The 16,029-nt window shown below is 38.7% G+C and overlaps 1 long non-coding RNA gene across 2 annotated transcripts in view; it reads left to right on the forward strand.

The window, feature by feature from the left end:
- LOC146397200 (uncharacterized) overlaps positions 1 to 15,564 on the forward strand; it is a 76,141-nt gene extending 60,577 nt beyond the window's left edge. For both annotated transcript variants that reach the window (XR_014823723.1, XR_014823722.1), the window contains exon 3: positions 15,367 to 15,564. This is a non-coding gene — a long non-coding RNA (uncharacterized LOC146397200). The remainder of the gene's footprint in view (positions 1 to 15,366) is intronic.
- The last annotated feature ends 465 nt before the right edge of the window (positions 15,565 to 16,029 follow it).

The following is a 16,029-nucleotide window of genomic DNA, read 5'->3' on the forward strand; positions in this document are numbered from 1 at the left end:
TCAAGCTCACTATCTCTCTCTCTCTATTTTTTTTTTTTTTTTTGGGCTGAACTTGTGGCCAGGGGTCGAAAGTTCTTGAGCCACGGGTCAAAATTCAAGCCACAGCTGCAACCTGTGCCACAGTCTCAGTAATGCTGATTCCTTAATCCACTGTACTGGGTCAGGGATCACATCTGCATCTCTGCAGCAACCTGAGCCACTGCAGTCAATTCTTAACCTACTGTGCCACAGCAGGAACTCCTCAATATCCTTTTTAAAGAATGTTATTCTCTGTTTTGGATTTTGAAATTTGGAGGCATTGATAACAAGTTTCAAATAAGAAAAAAAAAAAAACCCCAAAATAGTAGTTATGCAAATATTCCCTGTGGTTAAAGGGTTCATTCAACAATTTCTCAGGCACCTACTGTGGTCTGATTCCATCCATCTTCAGAATCCAGGAAATAGATCAATATTTACGTTAGGAGCTATTGAATCTATAAGAAAACCTTTCAAAGATGCTTAGCACAAGCAAGTACAATTCTCTAATTAATCATGTAATATTTTAGAAACCTATTTTGTTATAAGTACTCACTATAAAAATTTTTTGGTCTTTGTTAATGGTCTGTGATAGGTAAGTATACAGATTTATGCCTTACCAAGAAAAGTCCAATTGAACATATTTGGCTTAAATTAATAAAGAACTGTGGAGAGAATTGGGGGTTGAAGGCTTAGGTAATGAATAAGAGAAACAGATGCAGATGAAATATGACTTCCTTCATGTGGTGTATTTCAGGGAATCTTTAATTCACCTGAATATGGCTATGAGTTATGCTTAGAGTACTGTATTAGAATTCCTGGTAGAAAGGGATGTAGATATACACGTAAAGTTAAATATGGTTAGACAGTAAAATATTGATTGCTTACCACAAACAATGCAGCAGGGTATCTAACACTTGTTTTCCTTGTGGAACATAATAAGGTAATTAATTTATCTCTAGCTGAGTTTTATTTGCGAAAAAAATTTTTTTGGTGGAATAGATTTAAATGCATTCTGTGTGTGCCTCCGACAGCTCTCTATTTGTGCTATAATAACCATGTGCAGTTTGTGGAAGCACTTTAATAATCATCACCTTGGAAATGGGGATACTTTCTTCTTCTTTTAAATAGTGAAATACAAGGCTCAGTAGTAAAACAGCACTCTGGATATAAAAGCTAATGACTAATAGGAGAGTTCTGACCCTCTGAATTGCGTTTACTGTTCACCAATGATTATGTCATTAGGAATGAATTAGATAGTCAATGAGGTGAATCTTCAAATCAAAGCTGCCACTTTGAAATTTTCAATAATCTGTTCTCTTGTAGGATTAGGATACTATTTAACAGCCATTACTGTTCTATTGCTGGGGTTATTGCGGCTGTGAAAAACAGTTTTCTTATGGTATCGTTTTCTCTCTTCTTTTCTTTTTTGGAGTAACTGTATTTCTAAGTGCTAGAGTTCTCTGATTACTCATTCCTTGTATGAACATCAAGCTAGAGCCAAAATAATCTACTATTTACTATCCAGAAATCACAGGAGAACAAAGAGTAGGGGGTTGAGTAGAGGTTAGAGGACTGCCCTAACCTTGGACATTATAGAAATGTTGATGCATGGTGATCCTTGCACCTGCCTCTTATTATTTTTTTGTGGACATTGCTTTTACTATCTAAATAATGTAAAGAAACATAATGACTGTCATTTTATTTTGCCTACTGGAAGAATCCATTTATGACTTTTTATATCTAGTTTTGCATACACTTTTTTTACTGCAAAAACATTACTTTAGTTCTTTTGTGGGTACTACACTATTTATATAAATGGAAATAATAGCTACAGCAGTAGCTGACATTTGTTGCTAGGTTCTAGATGCCATGCTAGGGACATTATTTGCATTATCACAGGTAGCTCTTACTATATACACTATGAAGTTTCAGGATTGGCACTATGGAAAACAGTATGGAGGTACCTTAAAAAACTATATATACAACTACCATATGATCCAGCAATCCCACTCTTGGGCATATATTTGGACAAAATTTTCCTTGAAAAACACACATGCACCTGCGTGTTCATTGAAGCACTATTTACAATAGCCGAGACATGGAAACAACCTAAATGTCCATCAACAGATGAATGGATTAAGATGATGTGGTGCATATACACAATGGAATACTGCTCAGCCATAAAACAGAAGAAAATAATATCATTTGCAGCAACATGGTTGGAACTAGATACTCTCATGCTAAGTGAAGTAAATCAGAAAGAGAAAGACAAATACTGTAATATCACTTTTATCTGGAATCTAATATATGGCACAAATGAACCTTTCTACAGAAAAGAAAATCATGGACTCATGGACTTGGAGAACAGACTTGTGGTTGCCAAGATGGGGGTGAGGGAGAGGGGGTGGGGGGGGTGGGAGGAGTGGGATGGACTGGGAATTTGGGGTTAATAGATGCAAACTCTTGCATTTGAAATGGTTAAGCAATGAGATTCTGCTGTATAGCACTGGGAACTATATTTGGTCATTTTTTTTTTTAAGTAGTGATTTTTATTTTTTTTCATTATAGCTGGTTTATAGTGTTCTGTCAATTTTCTACTGTATTGCATGGTGAACCAGTTACACATACATGTATAGATTCTTTTTCCTTACATTATCATGCTCCATCCTAAGTGACTAGATATAGTTCCCAGTGCTACACAGCAGGATATCTGGTCACTTATGATGGAGCATGATAATGTGAGAAAAAAGAATGCATGTATGTACATATGTGTGACTGGGTCACCTTGCTGTACAGTAGAAAATTGACAGAACACTGTAAACCAACTATAATGGAAAAAAATCGTTAATAGTAAAAAAATTTGAGGGTTGGATAAAAAGGGGCACTGGCTAAGATGCAAATAGTAATATAAATTTTTAGCACATGCAGAAAACCACATTACTGATTGCAAACCTTCCTCCTCCCCCTAAGGTTTACTGATTTAAAGCACAGTATTCTCTAAGAACATAGAAGGAAAAAATATGGTAAAAGTAACTAGATGGAAGAAAGCAGATAAATAATAATTCAAGAACCCAGGAACAACATAAAAAGAAAACTTGCATCAAAAACAAAACAAAACAACTCTCGGCCAGTGGATTAGAAAAGTTTACCATGGTTCAGGCAAAATTATTGAAAAAGGTATTATGGAAATAGCAATTATTGATAAACATGTCTGGTGAATTTTCTAAAGTTCAAGGATAAAGAAAAAATTTCCTTTGAGACTTTCTCTTAAAACCAAGGGATTATTTAGAAGTGTGTTGCTTAAATTCTGGGTTTCTGAGATTTTCATGTTTAAAAAAAAATGCGATTGGAGCAGCATTTCCTAAATGTGTTTGGAGGAAAACTAAAGCCCAATTATTTTTTAGCAAAGGGATGCAGAAGTTCCTGGGCCAGGTATTGAACCCATGCCACAGCAGTGACCCAAGCTACAGCAATGATAATGCCAGATTCTTAACCACTAGGCCACCAGGGGACTCCCAAGTATGATTTATAATTAGCTACTATGAGGACAAGAGTTGAAAATGTTTGGGAAATAACAAACAAAATTAAACAGATCTATTGCCTGCAAACATTAGCTCCTTTAAGAGGAAATAAGAATTTTAAGAATGGAGTGACTGTGTAATGTTTCCCAAACATTTAGTCATTGAGTTGCCTTAGCTGTTTTTTTTTTTTTATAAATTGTTTGGGATTTCCAGACTTCAAGAAATACTACAAAGCCACAGTCATCAAAACAGTGTGGTACTGGTATCAAAACAGACAGACAGACCAATGGAACAGAATAGAGAACCCGGAAATAAACCCTGACACCTATGATCAATTAATCTTTGACAAGGGAGGCAAGAACAGAAAATGGGAAAAAGAAAGTCTATTCAGCAAGCATTGCTGGGAAACCTGGACAGCTGCATGCAAAGCAATGAAACTAGAACATACCCCCACACCATGCACAAAAATAAACTCAAAATGGCTGAAAGACTTAAATATATGACAGGACACCATCAAACTCCTAGAAGAAAACATAGGCAAAACACTCTCTGACATCAACATCATGAATATTTTCTCAGGTCAGTCTCCCAAAGCAATAGAAATTAGAGCAAAAATAAACCCATGGGACCTCATCAAACTGAAAAGCTTTTGCACAGCAAAGGAAACCCAAAAGAAACCAAAAAGACAACTTTCAGAATGGGAGAAAACAGTTTCAAATGATGCAACTGACAAGGGTTTAATCTCTAGAATATATAAACAACTTATACAACCCAACAGCAAAAAAGCCAATCAATCAATGGAAAAATGGGCAAAAGACCTGAATAGACATTTCTCCAAGGAAGATATACAGATGGCCAGCAAACGCATGAAAAAATGCTCAACATTGTTGATTATAAGAGAAATGCAAATCAAAACTACCATGAGATACCACCTCACACCAGTCAGAATGGCCATCATTAATAAATCCACAAATAACAAGTGCTGGAGGGGCTGTGGAGAAAAGGGAACCCTCCTGCACTGCTGGTGGGAATGTAAACTGGTACAGCCACTATGGAGAACAGTTTGGAGACACCTTAGAAATCTATACATAGAACTTCCATATGACCCCACAGTCCCACTCTTGGGCATCTATCCGGACAAAGCTCTACTTAAAAGAGACACATGCACCCGCATGTTCATTGCAGCACTATTCACAATAGCCAGGACATGGAAACAACCCAAATGTCCATCGACAGATGATTGGATTCGGAAGAAGTGGTATATATACACAATGGAATACTACTCAGCCATTAAAAAGAGAATGACATCATGCCATTTGCAGCAACATGGATGGAACTAGAGAATCTCATCCTGAGTGAAATGAGCCAGAAAGACAAAGACAAATACCATATGATATCACTTATAACTGGAATCTAATATCCAGCACAAATCAACATCTCCACAGAAAAGAAAATCATGGACTTGGAGAAGAGACTTGTGGCTGCCTGATGGGAGAGGGAAGGAGTGGGAGGGATCGAGAGCTTGGGCTTATCAGACACAATTTAGAATAGATTTACAAGGAGATCCTGCTGAGTAGCATTGAGAACTTTGTCTAGATACTCATGTTGCAACAGAACAAAGGGTGGGGAAAAAAATGTAATTGTAATGCATACATATAAGGATAACTTATCCCCTTGCTGTACAGTGGGAAAATAAAAACAAACAAACAAAAAACAAACAAAAAAACAAACAAAAAAAATAAATTGTTTGGGATTTGACTCTGGACAATAACTTTTGGGAAAAATCTTTAGTTGGGAGGACATTTTAAGTATGTTCTCTGGAAATAATCGTGGCCCCATGTTTCATAGCAGTAGTTTATTGATAGTTTCTTTCTCCAAGCTAAAAGTAAATTAATGTCAAAGAGAGTTTAAAAAAACACCTCCTCCACTGCCTCATGGCTGGAGAACTGCTAGTTTTACCCGCCTAAGAAAACACACAGTCAGAGAGCACTTAAGGGAGAGATGAGGTAGGGGAGGGATGGAGTGGGGGTGAGAAGAATTGGAGGTTGGTGTCTGGTTCATTGTATGTGTTAAGTCATTTGTGGTTCTCACTACAGAAACAAAATTCAGTTATTCTGAACACATTCTTTTGTAGTTATCAGAAATGCTAATTTCAAATACTCCCTGAGTGGTATAGAAATCCAGACTGAGTAGATTTCTACAGATGTTTTTGAGTCAAGATTCCAATGACCTGGTCATTTTAATGGACTTTTGGCTAAAAGGCTCCTTTCGGTTCAGTTTTGCTGCATGTTATGACAAGGCTGTGGTACTCTGCAGATAAAGAAATTGAGGCTCAGAGAGTTAGGGATTTGCTAAGGTCACACACATAGTGAATGATGGAGCTGCTACTTGAACAGCTAAGGCTGTTCTCCTTGGTCATACTTCTCAGAATGGGTTGTAGTTATTGCATGAAATCTTTCCAAAACATCTCACGGTGATGGGTTAGTAGGAATATGATGAATATAATGTTACCATGTAGTAGTTACTTATTAAACAGAAAGAATTGTATGGAGATTTACTTCCATAAGTAAGACTACCATTCTCTGCCAAGATTGAAACTTTTATTCAGTGCATAACTTTTGTAAATGAAAAAATGAATTATTTTTAACAGGATGTTTAAGATTGGTTCTGTATTGTTTTCAAAGTATATGCTCAAATAACTTATTTCCTGAATATGCCTTTTGAGAAAATGACCTGTCAAAACAGATGTTTGCTTTTTAAATTATCTCCCTTCGAAACATATTTTTTAATACAATAAGATATATCCAGTTAATATTCTTTAGAGCAAAAGACATTCAATTAAGTTATATTTCAAAGCTAACCTCTCTGAAGGACAGAGAATTCACATCTAAAAACATGTCCTTGAGTCTAATCTCTGTAATTTATTCATTGCTAATCCAGCCCCATTTGGGGAGAAAGAATATATGGTTTAGTATGGAATTGTGTGAGAACCTGCTGAATTCAAATATTACCTGATTGAAACAGTTGATTTTATTTCTGTTGTTAAATGGTATTCAAGGTTGAACCAAGTAGATTCCAAATGTATGAAGACCATGCTATACTTTTTTTCTACTTAGAATTAATTAATTTTTGAAGTCATTGAAACATTTGTTCACTTTTTAAGATGTCTGCCATCTGACACATCTTTTGCTGAGTGTTCAGAGACATGCTTACTTTCTCTTTGTTTTGTGTGAGGAGGTGAATTCTTTCCCTTTAGCCTGGTTTATCTGCATCTGCAGTAATTAGTTGGGTGGTGAATTAAATGAGTTACACCTGAGTTAGTTGAGAGCTTTAATCTGCTTGCATGAGTAGGAAAATTCTAAGCTTTCACTGAACTGAAAACCAAACTCATTGGCAGGATAGAAGGTGACAATGGTTGAAGCTAATGAGGTTCTGTTGGAAGGGATTGAATAATCATTTAAAAATCCATTCATGGGCTGATCTGGCTGTCAGGACAGGGCATCATCACACATAAGATGTACACTGTGGTTAGTATAACCCTCTCAGGAGAGTCTACTCCTCAAAACATCAACAACCATATTTTAACAATAGGAGCAAATGTATGACGGACTTGTGTTTCTTAATCAAACTGAAATTCTTCTTTTGGCTAACAGTTTCCTGTAGTGGGGGAAAATGGCTGTTCCATCTTCTGTTTGTTTCTAAGAGCCAGCAACAAGCTCTTGGCACCAGTATTCACATTGGGTTTTCAAACATTCGGCAAAAAACATCAATAGCATCTGCTCACACCTCATCACCCTATCCCACATTCATTTGATGAATGGCTGTAACTACTTGGGTGATTAGATTTTGCACCCTTCTGTATTCAAACTCAGCACTATGGCCTAACTTCAGCATAGTTAGAAAGTTGCTTCAAAACAATCAAATTTTGCCTTCAGCCTCACTCATGAAGCCCAGGTCACTTGACTAAATAATAGAGCCAAATATTGTGGACTCCAGTCCTAGGTTCTATGACTTACTGAAGGACCATGACAATTCCTGGATAGTATCAAGAGGCCAAGATTTAAATCATGACTCTGTATGGGCTAGCTTTAAGATCTTGGTCAAGTACTTTAAGTCTATTTTTTTTTGATTTAAATTATTTATTTGCAAACATTTTAATCATCAAATACACTTAACCCATTGTATTTCTTTTATAAGAAAATAATAAGGAATTCCTTTCATGGCGCAGTGGAAACGAATCTGACTAGGAACCATGAGGTTGAGGATTCGACCCCTGGCCTTGCTCAGTAGGTTAAGGATCCAGCATTGCTGTGAGATGTGGTGTTGGTTGCAGATTCGGCTTGGATCTGGCATTGCTTTGACTGTGGCGTAAGCCGGCAGCTGTAGCTCTGATTCAACCCCTAACGTGGGAACCTCTGTATGCCGTGGATTGTGGCCCTAAAAAGCAAAATAGTAATAATAATAATAATAATAATAATAATAAAAACAGGAATAAAGGAATAAAAATAATGACTTGAACTGGCATCAACTTACAATTTATCGAGGATTGGTCTTGGTTCTTTACATGTATTAGCCCCTTTAATTCTCATAACAGCCCAGCGTGGCAGGTAATACCAACCTGATTCTCTGGATAAGGAAACAGGTTCATAGAGGTTAGGTAGTGGCCCAATGATGCACAATTAATAATGAGTGGGGCAGAGATTCACACACAAAAATATGGCCCCAGAGCATCAGATCTCACCCATTAAAGTGTTTAAAATATTTAGCTCAATATTTTAATTATATATATATATGTATATATAGTCAAACTTCTCATAAGAATTGGGATTAAAAAAATTGGATTTAAATTCTAGGCTGGAAGTTCCCGTCGTGACGCAGTGGTTGACGAGTCCAACTAGGAACCATGAGGTTGCGGGTTCGGTCCCTGCCCTTGCTCAGTGGGTTAACGATCCGGCGTTGCCGTGAGCTGCGGTGTAGGTTGCAGACACACCTCGGATCCCGCGTTGCTGTGGCTCTGGCATAGGCCGGTGGCTACAGCTCCGATTCAACCCCTAGCCAGGGAACCTCCATATGCCGCGGGAGCGGCCCAAGAAATAGCAAAAAAGACAAAAAAAATAAATAAATAAATAAATAAATAAATAAATAAATTCTAGGCTGTTCATTTGGAACAGTCCAGCTCTTTTGACAGGTGGTCCCAACTCAGTCTAGTTCTTCACTTTAATGTGTCAAGCAACATACAGACGATGGCAGCTGATACTAGACAGAAAAGTAATAACCTGTAGTTTAAATCTTAATTTTTCTTATCTATTAAGTATGGGGATCAAATTATATAATCCCTGTTTATCCTACAATATAACTCACTGTAGTTGAGAAGAATTTTACATATTATTTCTAATAAAATATTTAAATAAGGGTATACTGGTCAAAGGTTTATTCTCTGGAAAATGTCTGTACACATGTCACATGAAAGGTATTTGTGGACAGCTATCTTGCAACTGTTAAACCATTATGTTTCTATTGTAAGCACCCTTCCTTGCTTTGATTATGGCATGATTTCCCACACTTTCTTTCTTCTACTCCTACTTCTTTAGAGAACCACCATTTTTCTCAATGGACCTATTAAGATACGGCACCCAAATCTGAACATAGCAATCCTATTTAGTTCACCTATCAATTTTAGGAGTTTTTCTTTGATTTATCTCTTTTTAAATTTTCTGCTTAGACAATCGTGTGGTCATTGAATGGGACAGTTTGTCTCTCCTTTTCCAGTCCGTATGTTTTTTTTTTTTTTTTTTTTTTTTTTTTTTTTTTTTGTCGTTTTGTCTTTTTAGGGATGCACTTGCAGCAGCATATGGAGGTTCCAGGCTAGGAAGCTACAGCCACGGGCCTACACTACAGCCCCAGCAACATGGGATCTGAGCTGTACCTCTGATGTTCACCACAGTTCTTGACAACACCGGATTCCCTAACCCACTGAGTGAGGCTAGGGATCAAACCTGAGTCTTCATGGAGTTTGTTAACTGGTGAGCCATAATGGGAACTCCTTTTTTCCTTTCTTTTTCTTGCCTTATTGCAGTGTCTAGGAATTCTAGGACAACAATGAGTAGAAGTGGTGAGCGTTGACAGCCTTGTCTTGTTTCTGATTGTGGGGGGGCACTTAGCCTTTGATTATTAATATGATTTTAGCTGCAAATTTTTTGTAAATGTCTTTTATAATTTTGAGGAACTTTTTTTCCTGGCTGCTCTTGCGACATGTGGAAATTCCCATGCCAGGGATTGAACTTGTGCCACAGCAGTGAGCTGAGCTGCTGTAGTGACAACATTGCATCATTAGCCCACTGAGTCACAAGAGAACTCCTGGGGAATTTTCCTTTTATTCCTAATTTTCTGAGAGACTTTAAGAAATCATGAATGGATATTATTGGAATTCCCATCGTGGCTCAGTGGTTAACGAATCCAACTAGGAACCATGAGGTTGCCCGTTTGATCCCTGGCCTCGCTCAGTGGGTTGCTGTGAGCTGTGGTGTAGGTCACAGATGTGACTCAGATCCGACGTTTCTATGGATGAGGTGTAGGGTGGCAGCTACAGCTCTGATTAGACCCCTAGCCTGGGAACCTCCATATGTCACAGGTGGGGCCCTAGAAAAGACAAAAAAAGACAAAAAAAAAAAAAAACCCAACAAAAAACAAATGAATGGGTGTTATATTTTGCCAAATATTTTTTTCTATATCTATTAATATAACCACATGGTTTTTCTTCTTTAGTCTGTTAAGACAGTGACTTATACTGATTTTTATATTAAGCTAGACTAGCTTCCCCAGAATATACTTACTTGGTTGTGTTGTATTATTATTTTGATATATTGCTGGGTTTGATTTGTTAATATTTGTTGAGAATTTTTATGCCTTTCTGAGAGATACTGCTCTGTAGTTTCATTTTCTTGTACTGTCTTTGGTTTTGGTATAAAGGTAGTGCTTGACTTGTAAAATTAGTTGGGACATGTTTCTACTTTCTGGAAGAGAAAGTATAGCATTGGTGTCATTTCTTCTTTAAATCTTGGTAGAATTTGCCAGTGCAACCATCTGGGTCTGGAGATTTCTTTTCCAGAATGTTTTAAGCTACAAATTCAACTTTTAAAATATTTTTAGAATTTTCAGGTTGTGTATTTTATTTTGGGTGAGTTTCAGTAGTTTGTGGTTTTCAAGGAATAGGTTCAATTCATCCAAGTTTTTGAGTTTATGTATGTAATAGTTCATTATGATCCTTTTAGTACTTGGGGGTCTATGGTGAGATCCTCCATTTCATTTCTGATACTGATAATTTGTCTCATCTCTCTGCCCTCTTCAGTGCTGTTAGAGGTTTATCCATTTTATTGATATTTCAAAAAATCTTTTTGTTTCATTGATTTTCTCTATTGTTTTTTTGTTTTCTATTATTATTATTATTATTATTTTGCTTTTTAGGGCAGCACCTGCAGCATATGGAGATTTCCAGACTAGGGGTCCAATTGGAGCTGCAGCTGCTGGCCGCAGCCACAGCCACAGCAATGCAGGACCTAGCCACATCTGCAACCTACACCACAGCTCATGGCAATGCTAGATCCTTAACCCACTGAGCAAGGCCAGGGGTCGGACCTGCAACCTCATGGTTCCTAGTCGGATTCGTTTCCCCTGCATCACGATGGAAACTTTTACAGTTCTTTTTATTTCTGCTCTTTACCAGTTCCTTTTTCTGCTTAAGTGGGGCTTATTGTGCTCTTCCTTTTCTAATTTCTTGGGGTGGAAGCTTAGAGAATGTTCTTGTGTTTTAAGAAAAGATTTAATACTATGAATTTCTCTCTAAGGATTTTTTTCAGTTCAAAATGTCTTCTAATTCCCTAGGGAAAATTTTTGTTCTCTTTTATCTATGGATTTGACTGTGTTTTGTTTAATTTCTAAGTATTGGGGAAGTTTTCCTGTTATTCTTGTTATTGATTTGTAGTTTAATTCTATTATGGTCAGAGAATATGCTTTGTATGATTTAAATTCTACTAAATTAGCTAAAGTTTGCTTGCAACCCTGAGATATTGTCCTTAGCTACAAAGTCAGTCAGTCTCCAATACCCATGGAGAGTCACCTGTGATGGTGAAGAGTGAGTAAGAGGGTGGATCATCAAACTTTTTTTAAAGGTTTGGAGTATGGGTGGTATGTCTTATTTTACAGCAATGAAAGGAAAAACAGACCAAACTATTCTGAGAGATCGAAGATAAAATTTACATTAGCAAGTTAAGACGTTTAATGGATCCAGGTGTAGAGGTGTAAATTGTGAGGTAATTAAACCTACATTTTAGTTATATAAGGTACAGTTTGCTTCAGAGAGCTGATTGGATGGGAACACCAGGAATGAAGGAAATGTAGGAGGTTCCTGTGTTCTTCCCAGAGGAGGGTGACCATATTTGTCTTTGCCATTGGCTGAATTCTCTCCTCTACAGACCCCAGGCTGGTGTCTGCCACCCCTCGTGGTCTGCTGAAGCTCTACTGGGGTGTGGTTACCCAGCAACTGCTGTTGCCCGCCTGCATCTGTGGCTCATTGCAAATTAACCCCTGGCCACTGGATGCCACTCTTCTGTCAGAGTTTTGGTTTGCCCACTTCTTGCTGTGAACTCCTACCAGTGAATAATTATTTCTGGTTTTTCCTCAAGGGTTACAGTGTGAAGTTTGATGAAACTGTTTAACTGATCATAACGTCCATCTCTCCAGCAAGGGAATGCCTGACTTAGGCAAACCGCAGAAAGTTTCAGTTCTAGTTTGGTTGTCTCCTGATTTAATATGAGTCATCAAAACCTCTTCTATACCCTAGACTCCTTTTCATTGTGACCAACTTGCTGAGGCCAGAGCCTGGCCTTTCCTTGACTTCAGTCAGGAGCCATTTGAGCATAATTACATTCTTTATTGATTGATTGATTTTTTTGTGTGTGTGTTTGTTTTAATTTAGGGCTGTACCTGTGGCACACGGAAGTTCCCAGTCCAGGGGTTGAATCAGAGCTGCAGCTGCTGGCCTATTCCACAGCCACAGCAACTTGGGATCCGAGCCGTGTCTGCGACCTACACCACAGCTCACAGCAAAGCCACATCCTTAACCCACTGAATGAGGCCAGGGATTGAAACCACGTCCTCATGGATACTAGTCAGGTTTGTAACCTACTGAGCCACAATAGGAAATTCCTGAACATAGGTTTAATCTACTGATATTTGGGGTGTTTTGTTGGCAGCATTTTTGTACAAATACGTAGATAGACTAGGATTCAAATCTGATCTCTAAAACTCACCAACTATGGTTTTGAAATATACCAGCCTTTTTTCTCTTTTTTTTCTTTTTATGGTCCACCTGTGGCATATGGAAGTTCCTGGGCTAGGGGTCAAGTCAGAGCTGCAGCAATAGGGCTATACCGCAGCCACAGCAACACTGGATCCAAGACTCATCTGTGATTTATGTCGTGAATTGCAGCACTACCAGATCCTCAGCCCACTGGGCAAGGCCAGGGCTTGAATCTGTATCCTCATGGAGACTATGTTAGTTCCTTAATCTGATGAGCCACAATGAGAACTCCAGTACACCAGCCTTTTAAAATGGGGTCAGTTGTAGCTTCTTTTTTTGGGTCATGGCCAGGGGAAGCAATTATGAATGCAAAATGCCAAGTGAGTGGTCTTAAAATCACCTCTACAGCTCCTGGCCTGTAGTAGGTACCTAATGAATGTGTTGGGTTCATGATTGAAGCTTTAAAGAGAAACATCACATCATGGGATTGATTCAAGGGCTTGTTTATAATATTGTAACCGTGGAACGAATCTCTGGACTTTTTTTAGGGGCATTCGTTTTTCTAAATTCTGGGGAACTCTTGAGATTCCACAGTGCCAAGAGTGTGGTATGAGGAAGTAGTCTGAGGCATCTTTCACCACCACCATCTGCTGATCCTAGGATCTTTGTTTTTGTCTTATTTTTTTTTTCATTTTTAAAAGTTTTATTGAAGTATAGTTGATTTACAGTGTTGGATAATTTCTGGTGTACAACAAAATGATGTACACACATTCATCCTCCCGCATAGATTATTACAGAATGTTGGGTAGAATTCTCTGTTATGTAGCAGGTCCCTGATGGCCAATCATTCCATATACCTTAAGGATCTTTGTTTTCTGAGAGTTTGTTCCTTCCCACCTGTCCTGCAGCTGTCTGATCCTCCTCCCTGGTGTACTGAAGCCATGACTCCTCTTCTGTCAGAAAGCCTGAATTATCAAGGGAGTTTGAACAGGGAGGTGTTGTCTGCAGAGGGCAGGGAATGAAACATTATCAGAAAGTACTGACTTTAAGTTTGCCGGTGGTCCTGTTTGCAACTCTGCATAGCATTTTTTTTTTTTTTTTTAAGGTTTGCCAGTGGTTTGTGAGTTACCCACTAGTTGTCGAATCTTAATGTCATTTGTCACTGAGCCCCAGGGAAGGTGCTAGGTGGCTTGCCTGTTTGTCCTCTAGGCCTCTGTGATTCCAACCCTTTGATCATCTCAGGAGGATCACGGGTCTTTCCAAATTAATGTTTATATTTATAGCTCACCTTGGTCCCCTGAGATGGAAACAGAGGGAGAGATGTGCCAAATGATTGCACCATGATTTTCATCCCACTGATTGATAATAGGATCTGAGGATAATTTAAACTCTGTCCTTGAGTTTAGGGCTGGCTGGCCTGAAAGTGTTGCTGACTTTCGTGTGCGAACAGGTTAACCTGGGCCGTGGAGTGCACGAGGTACAGCTGTAGGTTGGATAACTCCTTCACAGCACCATAGTGCCTGCCCAGCACTGGGTCCAATTCTTCCCCTCCCAGCATGGAGGGATCCAGGATTCAAAGTTAGACTGTCTTCTTTCTGCCCATTGTGTACTGCTGTATTTCTACCATGTTGAGCTGATCAGAACCACCATCAGTGAACTTTGTTGACCACAATTTCAGAAACAGAGACCTGATGGAAATGACAAGTATTTCATTGTGGTTTGTTAGGACTGTAGCCTCAGAGACAAAATTCAAGAAGCACTTAAATTGTGTTCTTCCAGAATATAAAATGAAATAAGCTTATAAAGGCAAAACCTGCAAGGTTATGTAAATTGTTTGTCAAGAATTGGGATTGGAGCTGGTGAGAAATAAGCTAAACAAGGATTGGTTTGGGGTCTGAAATGATTACACAGTTGCCAAGAGTCGGCAGACTTTGAAACTACAAGGGTGCAGCTAGCAGCTCTTAGCAGCTATTATTTTTGAAAATGGCTGGTGGTCTTGTGTTTGACACAGTTCAGAAAAGATTTGTGTTTTCAGTGATGCAGTGACTTGTCTGAAACCACATCTGCAGTGGCCACCTGACTCCATTTTGGATACCTAACCCATAGTTACTCCATTTTTATCTTTAAATGATCTTAAATACATCGTCTACCTGAAGTCATTCAATTCCTGCTGCCCAGAGGGTGGGACTTTGTCTGATCAAGACAAGGAGAGTAGAAACAATACTATTGGTTACTTACCTCAAATAAATCCCCTACCTCATTGCTAACAGGACTCCAATTTTGTTCACGTAATTGCCCTTCAGGTGGCCCTATCCCCAGCTTGGAAGTAAATCATGATTAGTCTTAACCACTGTGATCCATTCATTGCCCTAGACAGTTAATGGTGTAGTGTGGGCTTAGGACCCAGTTCTGGTTACTGGGATCAGTCTGCTGGTGCAGAGACATTTGGGGAAATATTTCCCCACTCTGAAAAAGGAGCCACAAGGAAGAAACAGACCCTTCACTGGCTGATTGTTGTCCTGTCCACAGGTGAAACTTAGCTTGCAACCACTGTCTTGTGCCATGATGGAAGCTCATTGAGGACAAAGCAGACACGCTAAGAAGAACAGAGCAGAAGCAAATTGGTCTTAGATGGTTTCACTGAACTTTGGAATAAATCAACCCTGGAGCTGTCCTCCTTTGGAACTTGTGTTACGGGAAATAATAAACTACTCTCATTGCTTAAACCATTTAAAATTGAGTTTTCTGTTGGATGCTGCTAAACATATCATAATAATACAAAAAAAGTTGTTTGCATTTATAAACCCTAAACTCCCAGTCCATCCTTCTCCTTGTCCCCCACTCCCACCCTTGGCCTTGGCAATAAGAAGCATGTTCTCTATTCCTGTGGGTCTCTTTCTGTTTTGTAGATAGATTCATTTGTACCATATAATTTTTTGTCTTTTTTTTTTTTTTTTGAGCTGTGCTGCATCATATGGAAGTTCCTAGGCTAGGGGTTGAATTGGAGCTGCAGCTGCCTGCCTATACCACAGCCACAGCAACACCAGATCCAAGCTGCATCTGAGACTACACAACAGCTCATGGCAACACCGGATCCTTAATGTACTGAGCGAGGCGAGGGATGAAACCTGAGTCCTCATGGATACTGTGAGTTTGTTACTGCTGAGCCATGACGGGAACTCCTATTCGTGC

This window comes from Sus scrofa, chromosome 13 (genome assembly GCF_054392235.1).
Source record: "Sus scrofa isolate SSC_HxYL_T2T_F1_AM1 chromosome 13, Sscrofa_HxYL_maternal_Yorkshire_Landrace_v2.0, whole genome shotgun sequence".
In the NCBI taxonomy this organism is placed as follows: domain Eukaryota; kingdom Metazoa; phylum Chordata; class Mammalia; order Artiodactyla; family Suidae; genus Sus; species Sus scrofa.